General features: G+C 31.1%; 1 protein-coding gene across 2 annotated transcripts in view; it reads left to right on the plus strand.

The window, feature by feature from the left end:
- Positions 1 to 5892: 5892 nt before the first annotated feature.
- Positions 5893 to 9866, plus strand: part of LOC106457928 (solute carrier family 25 member 38-like) — a 32502-nt gene continuing 28528 nt past the window's right edge. Inside the window, exon 1 of one of the 2 annotated variants that reach the window (XM_013917375.2) lies at positions 5893 to 5998. The gene's annotated coding sequence lies outside the window, so the exon portion shown is untranslated. Of the gene's footprint in view, positions 5999 to 7031; positions 7258 to 9866 lie in introns of those variants that run through there. The other variant, XM_013917376.2, reaches the window with a different exon arrangement.

Genomic DNA, 9866 nt, shown 5'->3' on the forward strand with positions numbered 1-9866 from the left:
ACGTTAGTGAAACATTCAGTTAAGTGCGTAACATTTTTATCGATGTTTTCTGTGGTGCATATAGTGTATGCTGAATTTAGGAAGCTTGTTAGAGTGCCTAGCTTCTGGTGGATTACATGATTAGAAAATCAGTTTATGTAATTTTACTGTTCTGTTTAAACTTTAGACTGTTTTGATCTGTGATTTGAACATCATTTTAGCTTGAATTTGAGAGTAAGTTTAAGTTGAATTTAAATTTTAATGAGTAGACTCGTGGTTTAGTTCACTTTTGAGCTCAGTGTTTCCTAAGAAATAAACATTTAGTTTTATATAGCGTGTTCTTACTTGAACTTGATTATGGTAAATTTGGCACGGTATGTCTGTGGATTTATACTGCTAGAAACTGGGTTTTAATACCCATGGTGGGCAGAGCATAGATAGCCCTTTGGGTAGTTTTGTGCTTAATACCAAACAACAATTTGTAAAATATGGTACACTTGTCTAGCATTTATTAGAATAAGAGTTGGTTTAATCTATTTATTCAATTACTTTTCATTATGAACTATAGTGTTTAGGTAAGTATCAAAATGAGAAATCCGTGCACATAAATTCTGCCATTCTGAATTTGATAAAACAAAGAAAATCTTATTAGATACCATATCAATACCATGATAATCAAATTGATATGTAAACAAAATAGAGGAGATATTATTAACCTATGTAACACAAATTACACGATTCCATCCTTACAGAAGAATATCTTGTTCAGTTATGCTCTGTACAACCACACTAATGTTTGAGATCCATTGTGTAAGTTTCTCCCATTCTGTTGAAGAAAAAATGATACCTTCCTTGATTGGATATATTTTGTTTTTTCCAAAGTCCTTTAACTGTTGAATATGAATATTCAAATTATTTTTGTAAGTTGATAGAGTGATGTAATGGTCGTTCCCAATAGGATAGGCATGAGATGATTCAGGTGCTTTATTGCATTGTATAATAGTAGAGGAACCTAACTGTCGTTTTTTTCTGTTTTACTGGTTCTTCTTTCCTGCTGAATTTGATCTTTCTCACCATTTCATTATTGTCAACAGAATTTCTTTACTTTACAATAGACTAAAACATAAAATAGTATATAATTAGTAAATTACAGCAACATTATTTATTAATATATTGAATATGACTGAAAAAATTACTGTGTCAAAGAAACACAACAATTAGATTAAGAACCAAAGAAATATATGTAATGATATACATACATTTAAAGGTTGGTTCATCATTCTTTCTTCCATGTAGTAGAACTGCATCAGTCTGATACACAAGCCTGCCAATTTAAACTCCATAAAAGTTGTTTTGGTTTTAGTAATTGATTTTCCATATTTCGAAAATAATGTTCATTTTTTCTATCCTGTAAGGATATTTTACAAATCGGGAAGAAAAAGAACTCTTGCTTAAATCAAATTATTATTTCGTTTACCACAATGAACATTTTTATTATTATGTTTGTTAACAAAAATACAAACAAACTGAAGAAAGAAGAAAAACATTGATGTCAAACGAATATGCATCCTCATTCATCCTGATTGTATTGTGTGAAATATACGTCTTTTAGTCTCAAAAATATGTGTTGTGTTTGTTCTTTTATGTATTGTGTTATGACGTTTTGTGAAAAATCTGTAAGCGATGGAGAAAAATGGATATCATTTTTGGATTCAGCATACAAGAATTACTGTAGAACATGTAAAAATTTCAAGACAATAAAACCATCACAGGCCTGTGTTATTAGTGGTGAAATGGACAGGATATTTATATTTGAAATGTTACCTAGATTTGACTAAACTTTAGACTGTTGTAGACAGATATTAAAAAGCTATGAACAACTTAGAAATGTATTCCATACTTTCACAAAATCTGTGTATGCAAAGAAGTTTGGAGGTGTGTTTGCCAGTGATCAATTCCTAATAGCATTAGACAGTCTCAAAGTTTTATGCAATTTTATTCTTCAACAGAATATTCTATAGAAAATGGATGGATAAACAGTAAGTCATTCATTTAATATTTCCGTTGTAGAAAATTTTATTACTACAGATGTTAAAATGTGCAAAATAATACTTTTAACATAATTAAATCTAGACATTGATGATGTAATCACATGTGGAAGTATAGTAACACTCACAGCATATTTTTTAAAATCCCATGGACAGTTAAAATAATGGTTTTAACATAATTAAATATAAACATTGATCATATGTGGGAGTGTTGTGTTCACCCTTGTAAAACTCGTGTAAGATAAAACTATAATGTATCATACGTAAAAATTAAATATTTTTTCAAGTTATAACATAAGGTCAAACTAGTGAAAGTGTAAGTTTAATTATTGCATAATATTTAATAAACATAATATTGATGACATAATTGCATGTTGAGACACATTGAAAAACATTTTGCTTTAGTAACATGATGTATATGTAGAACACTATCTACTTTTGTAAAACATGTGTAAATTAAATGACAGCATATAGTTAAACTAGTAAAAGTGTAAGTTTTAATTAATGCATAATATTTAATCAACATTTTTTTCTGGACTGTATATATAAATCGTCAGGAAATGTAATTAACTAATAAATTAGTGATAAGCATTATTTTTAAGATGATTTAAATATAAATGGTCATTAAATGTAATTAACTAATGAATAAATTTTTATACCAATTGTATTAGTTATAAGTATGTTGATCAAATTTATGCTTGCCCCACTTAGTGGAACTATGACATCATCGTTTTTAATGACATCATTTCTCCCCTTCCCTGAGGCAGTCAATCAGCACATGTGTCTGAAGTGAAGGGATAACTACTAGCATCTAACCTGATAAACATTATTGTGGATCACAATGTACTCTGTTACTTATTAGAATTTCGAATAGTCCGAAGCCGAGTTAACTGATAATTTAAATTTAATAATTAAGTTGTACTTTGGATTTAGTATTTAGATATATATGCTGATATATTAGTCAATTTACGATATTTAAGATTGATACACACTGTTTTCGTTTTTAACACAAATACGTTTTAATATACAACAGTATAATTTACAATAACAATTATTACAAATAGTTACTACAAACAATGATTTATAAACAAAAGTTTCACAAAGTTACAAACAATATAAAGTTTTCTTTAAATAGATTAGCTTTGTCTCCTCGGCCACACAGTGTTTTCCACCGTTGAAGTTGATAATATTTTCGTAAAAAATACTGATGTCCCATGTGAAACCACTGAAGTTAAACGATTTGTAATGTTCGAAATTTATAAATATTCCTGATCGAATATCTTAAATTTTCCGATTTATAAGTGTTCTTAAAATCAGGACTAGAGCTTTCAGAGTTTATAGTATGCTGATTATAGCGAACTAATAATAGTAGACACTCACTAGAAACTTCAACCTTATGTAACAATACTGGTTAAAGCGTTTACACACACATATATATTGTTGATTCTTACTCTTGAGAAACTTGTACAACTTTGGAGAATAGGCGGGAGTCGCGCAATACATATCTAACACTGCAAGCTATGCATGTTTTTAAATATAAACTCAATCTAAACAACCTCCATTAAAATAAAAAATATAACAACAAATTTGTTACAACTGTTATACAATTTATTTAATTAACAGTCTGTCTTATAAATGTTTGTTTCTCATTACTAGAAGTGCTACTAAATTACAGTATTTTTAAATATACGACTATTATTTTTCAGCTTTACTCATCTGGTCATTGGTAGTAGAGTAGCCCAAGAGTTGGCAGTGGGTGGTGATGACTAGCTGACTTCCCTCTAGTCTTTCACTGCTAAATTAGGAAGGCTAGAATTGTGTAGCATTGCACAAAATTCAAAACAAACCTAATCATCTGGTCACCCTAGATGAATATTGTTACGTCTCTGGTCGTTAGTTAATTTTCCGTAAAAATTCTTTCCGAAGAAACTTTAGCGATACAAGTCCTTTCTTAAATAAAACTGGTTTATTCTTTCTGAATACAAGTTTGCAATACACTTAATTTCCACAGTTGCGCTATAACAAACGCTATAATTCACAATGAACGGCTCACGTGCTCCGCTCAACAATACATCTCTCTCTGTCCGCAGTTCAATTACATTGTTGCCGTCAGTTCTTACCGGCTTATATATACAAGCCTACCGCATATCTAGTAGCCTCTCGAGACTTCAAGAAGGAGCAGGATTTTTCTAGAAGTTCATGACGTTTTACCAGAGTCACGTGACTTCCGCTGTCGTAACAATATGTTCAGTGTGAAATAATGCCTCCAACTAACTGAATTATGTAAATAAATGAAATAAGGAGGCTGGGCAAAAAAGTGGAACACAAAATGAACAATGTTTATTGTATCTCACATAAAACACAAACACAGTGTCTGTACTTGTTTTACTGACGTGGAAACATTTACTTTTAAATCAAACATTCTGTTGTAACATGTGTTGTGATTGGGTAGGTTCTTTATGATTATTTGGTAAGAAAGATGCCTTGTTCAGTCCACATAATAATAACGAAGTAATTTATTTTCTCAATAACGTTTTCTACAAACTATATTCACTTGTAGGCCTCACTTCAGAAACAGCACTTCAACAGAAACCCTAAAACTATTATATGTCTAACTTAATTACAAACTTACTTGAAGAAGTTCCTCATTAATCAATTAATAACAAACACCCATAATTATCTCTCTCTTTAGTACGCTAATTGAAACACAGAAATGAATTACTCATTGACTGGCACTGAACTGATTCACTCATTAATTTAATAAATAATCCAATAGCTCACACAGCAACTTTTATGTCATTATTCCTTTTCTGCTTAGTAAACATAACTTTTAGATTCTTGACTTTCATGACATTTCCAGAAAACTTCATGACATGCCCTATCTAACAACAAATATCTAAATTATAGTATTAAAAATGTAGCTCACAACAGTTTCATATTTTACAATAAACATAGTATTTGCATAGAGCCACTTGTTCTACTCATTGACTGGTCACTCTCATTCAAACATAGGTGAGAGTGTAATATTGAAATATCACCAAAACTACCATTGAAAGACATTGCTGTTAACATCCTTGTACAACATGCAGTACTGCAGCATCCTCTTTTAAGGAAAGACCAGGAATTATACCCTCTGTAATAACAAATAAACAATTGCAGCTAGAACGAAATCAACTTAATGGTTTTCGCGACCACTAATATCTTAAAGCTTGTGCATATACGAAAAAATGATAAAATCAGAATAAATACCATAATATTACAAGAAAATATATTGATGCACCATATAACAGTTATAATTAAAGAAACTTGGTGACAATCAGAAAACACCATGGAATTAAAGGTGGTTTTAATTCATAAAGAGGTAATCATATGTCATGGAATCATCCCATTAATGTCTCTTTGTGGTTCGGTGGTAAGTTCATGGACTTACGGCGCTAAAATCGGGGTTCGATTCTCCATAGTGGATAGAGTGCTGATAGCCATTTTGTTACTTTATGTTAAGAAAGCAATATCACTTATCATTTATTTATTATTTGAAATGTCATAGCTATAAGTCATGATGACAAATGCCATTGATTTTGCCTTTTCTTACTTACTACAAGCTGCATTTGAAAATATTTTGAAATGGAATTTATGTAAAAATAAAGATGAAGAAACAACAATAAATACTGCTGCAGTGTTAATAATGCCACTTGATATTCAACATTTCGCCATAGAACAAATTATTCTAACATCAAGTGATTCCTATTAGTAAAAGCCTCGTGCGTTGGTTGACTCTCGAATTTAGACTCGTTTAACCTTGAATTACTCCCCCCGAGTCACGTGATACTGGCGTCAGGTTATTCACGGTATAACTAAATTTAAAACAGTGACGAAATCCACTTAGCTAGGTTGTGTAATTGTCTTGTTGAAAACAGTCAACTTTATAATTTTTAAATTTATATAAGTGAAAAAAGAACAAGTGAAGATGGGTAAGATAACATTGAATGTTTAATCATTAATCAGACTAATACTGTTAATTATAGTAATGTAATTTATAAATCCATTACATATTGTGTTTCGTTTTCGATATAAATCTTTGTAACAACTTTTACAGTGTACACTGAACTGTATTATCCCTTCGAAAATAACAAAAGAACGAGATATTTAGGTGTTGTGTTAAAACCAATATATACACCGAATAAATGATAAATTCTCAATAAATACTATAATATTACAAGATAGAAATGCATTGTCAGGTGCGTAGCCAGCAATACAGGTCGGACGTTTTCGAAAACAGTGTAGACCTTTTCTTCTACACAAAGAATTCAAGTGATTTACCTTAGCTTAGCAGAAAATTGTAAAACGAAAGTATTCAAAACTTAATAAGAGAACAAACACAAATATGAGCTTAGTTTACCCCACAGTAATAGGGTGCTGAGTTGTAAACGTCTTGGTTAAGTCTTTTTCAAGTTAAAAAAACAGTTTTAGAATGATGGAGTGGTCATTAGACCCACCCTCCTCGACTATGCTTCTCCTTGATGGTAATTCATATTCAACAAAATCATATATTGATATATAAAGAAGAACTGTGATAATTAAAGAAAATTGCTGACTTGCAGTAGGAAATCCCCAAAGTGATCGGAACAGAATATGATTTTAACACGTTTAAAAGTAATCGAAAGATCGCATAATATAACGCATCCATTGTTTGAAATGTCATGGCTAACTGATGGTGACAAATTCCATTGATTTTGCTTTCCCTTCCCCATTAAAGTGTGTATATACTATAGATATATACTTAAAGGATATTTATGTAAGAAAAAAAACCTTTCAGAAATGCAACTTACAACGCAGTATTAATAATACGACTTAATATTCAACATTGCGGCATAAGTTCCACAACATCACGTGATTCCTCTTAATAAGATCCTCGCGTGTTCGACTCTCGCACTTAGACTTGTTTGACCTTGAATAGCCAATAAGTTGTAATATATATTACATAAAATCACGTGATTCATATGAGAGCCTCGTGTATTCGTCTCTCGCATTTAGACTTGTTTGACATTGAAATACTATCTTGGGCACATAATATTGGCGGCCAGAAATTCACGGCATAACTAAAATTTAAGTCAGTGACGAAATATTCATATTAGGGTGTGTGAGTGCCTTATTGAAAGCAAAGTCTACTTCACAAATCTTAAATTTTTATAAGCGAAAGAGAAAACAGGAGAATTACAAGTGAAGATGGGTAAGATATTATTAAGTGTTTAATTGTTAATCAGACTCATACTCGTAATAATATAACTTATAAACAAATTACATGTTATGCTACATTTTTTTAAACATTTTTGTAACAACTTACAAATGTGTACTCTGAACTGTAATTTGTAACACGGCTAGATGCAAGTAACTTTCTGTTTCTTCTCACTTCTGTAACTTCGAAGTGTAAATATAATTTCTAGAGAATAAATCTCCTTGTCCTTATGAGATTTATTATAAACAAATTAAAGAAATCCAGTGAAGAGATAGTGGAGACTAACAACTATTTTGCAGAAGGCTCTTGCCATGGCAGTATTGCTGGTGATGGGATGATTGCTAAATATTATTCATGTTTTTTTTCCCAAAAGGATGCCTGGAGAGATCTAAGAAACTAATGGCTTATTAGTTTCATTTCTCTTCTAAGAAAGGTACTGGGATCTGTTATCAGAAGTAAAAGCACTTGGAAAGTTTTCATTTAATTAGTGATTCTCAAAATGACTTTAGGAAAGGGTTTTTAGTTTTACTAATTTGCTAAAGGTTTTTGAAAGAGTTCATTTTATGGATCGTAGCAACTTTGTTTTATTTCCCCAAAAGGAGGTCAAAGGCTGCCTGGAAGGTCATCTGTTTTAAACAATCGCAACACAATACAGTAGTGTGTTGTCTGTCAGTCAGTCAATACACTAAAATTATGTCACATAAGGGATGTTTAACATTGCAGATTGTACTGTTATGATGTCCGTAAAATGTGTATGCTACGAATCACAAAAAGAATTATGCAGTCTCTCTTGTACTTACCAGGTTTGAGGATGGAAGAGCACTGTACTAATCAATTGTAATTAATTGATTAATGGGGATATTGATTCATAGATTAGCAAATACCACTTATTTCTCAGCTCTAATCAAAAGCTTAGATAAAGAATTGTTTTTTGACATTTCTGTTCTTTCTATATAAACTTATGGATCATTTATTGCCTGGTTATATATTTGTGTACTTGGTGTGAATTATTTTCAAATATCTTATATATGTGTGTGTGTGTGTGTGTGTCTATATAAGCACTCAAATCACTACTGTTTTGTTATTTCAAAATGCATGGCTTGCCATTTCAGTAAATACGGCTATTACTTTAGCTTTGGGCTGAGTGTGGTCTAGTTAGCATATCAGACTGTGTGTTCAGGGGTCCTTGGTTCCTGTCCTGTTGCTACAAGAAAAAATAATGCTCTTCTCTTTGATGCCATGGATACATGAAACCTCTTCTTTGGAGCAACATTAAAGTTAAACTTATTTCAATATCAGTTCATATGGTTCTTTTCTGTGTTTTCCATACATATGATATAAGAAACTATAACAAAATGATCACATGAAAAATTATGTAGTATGCTTAGAATATCAATGGAAAATTTTAGCACAGTGCCACCTAAGGGGATGAGTGCATTACACCTTCCCCTTGAATGAGGCCCTCCCAAGAGGTTGGTCCGATTTCAGTTATTGTAATGAAATCTTACTTGCTGTATACAAGGTGGAATTTAATAAATATGGGCAATATTTTATTTAAAACAATACAATTAGATCAGGATCTATACATGCATAAAATGCAAGTGGTCAGTCGTGTGAAAAACCTGTATTTTTTCTGTAATCTAGAGGGAATGTAGATATATAATGTTTATGGGAATCTTTTTCACTATCTTATAATTGTTGCATTTTGTTATATTTGTATTAGAACATTCAGGTAAAAAAAAATGAATGTTACATTTGTTCAATTGCAGGGAAAATTTTAACAACCAGTTTCAGAATTGAAAACTGAATGAAATATTTTCTGTTTGTTAACGAGTAGCTATCAGCATTTTGATAATTTACTTCATATATTTTTAAAAAAATCACCAAAAATCCAGTAAAGCCACCTCAAACTTCTTTTTTAAATACCACTCCAGAAAAATTAGCACAACCTGCACAAAAAAATCATTTAAAATCCATTCCACGATCAAATAAAAACCTGTAACACAAGGGGGGGGGGGGTGAATGATTAATATCCTAGCCATTGACCAAATGAATATGTTAAAAATAGCCCACAGAAAAACTGATAACAGTACTGGATTACACCACAAACAAGTTGGTAGGATTATATTTAAGTGCAAGTTAGTGATGAAGCTATTAATTGTAGCTGGGTCCCTCCCCCCCAGCACTATTAGAATGGAGTAACCCAAGAGTTAGGGGTGGGCTCTGTTGACTAGTTTTCTTCCTTCCAGATTGTTAGCTCAAAAACTTTGATGATGTATGTTGTTCGAACAACTAATTTTTTAGCTTTTATATGTTTTTATTTGTCTAATGAACATCAAACACATGAAACTGTTGGTATTTACACAAATTAAATAAAGCATATACAAATACTATTTATCAAGGAAGCAACTTGCTTTTGTTACACTTCAGTCTGTATTTATTCAAACAGTAACAAAACAAATGATTTTACATATTGCCTTAAATGTAATGCTTTATGATCATATTGGTTACTAATATATTTCAAATTGTGGAGGTTTGAAAGAAATCTTATGGTTGTAACCATGAAAAACTTGGTATTTCCATTCTAAGTTTTTGGTAAAGCA

This window comes from Limulus polyphemus, unplaced genomic scaffold (genome assembly GCF_000517525.1).
Source record: "Limulus polyphemus unplaced genomic scaffold, Limulus_polyphemus-2.1.2 Scaffold393, whole genome shotgun sequence".
Classification (NCBI taxonomy): Eukaryota; Metazoa; Arthropoda; class Merostomata; order Xiphosura; family Limulidae; genus Limulus; species Limulus polyphemus.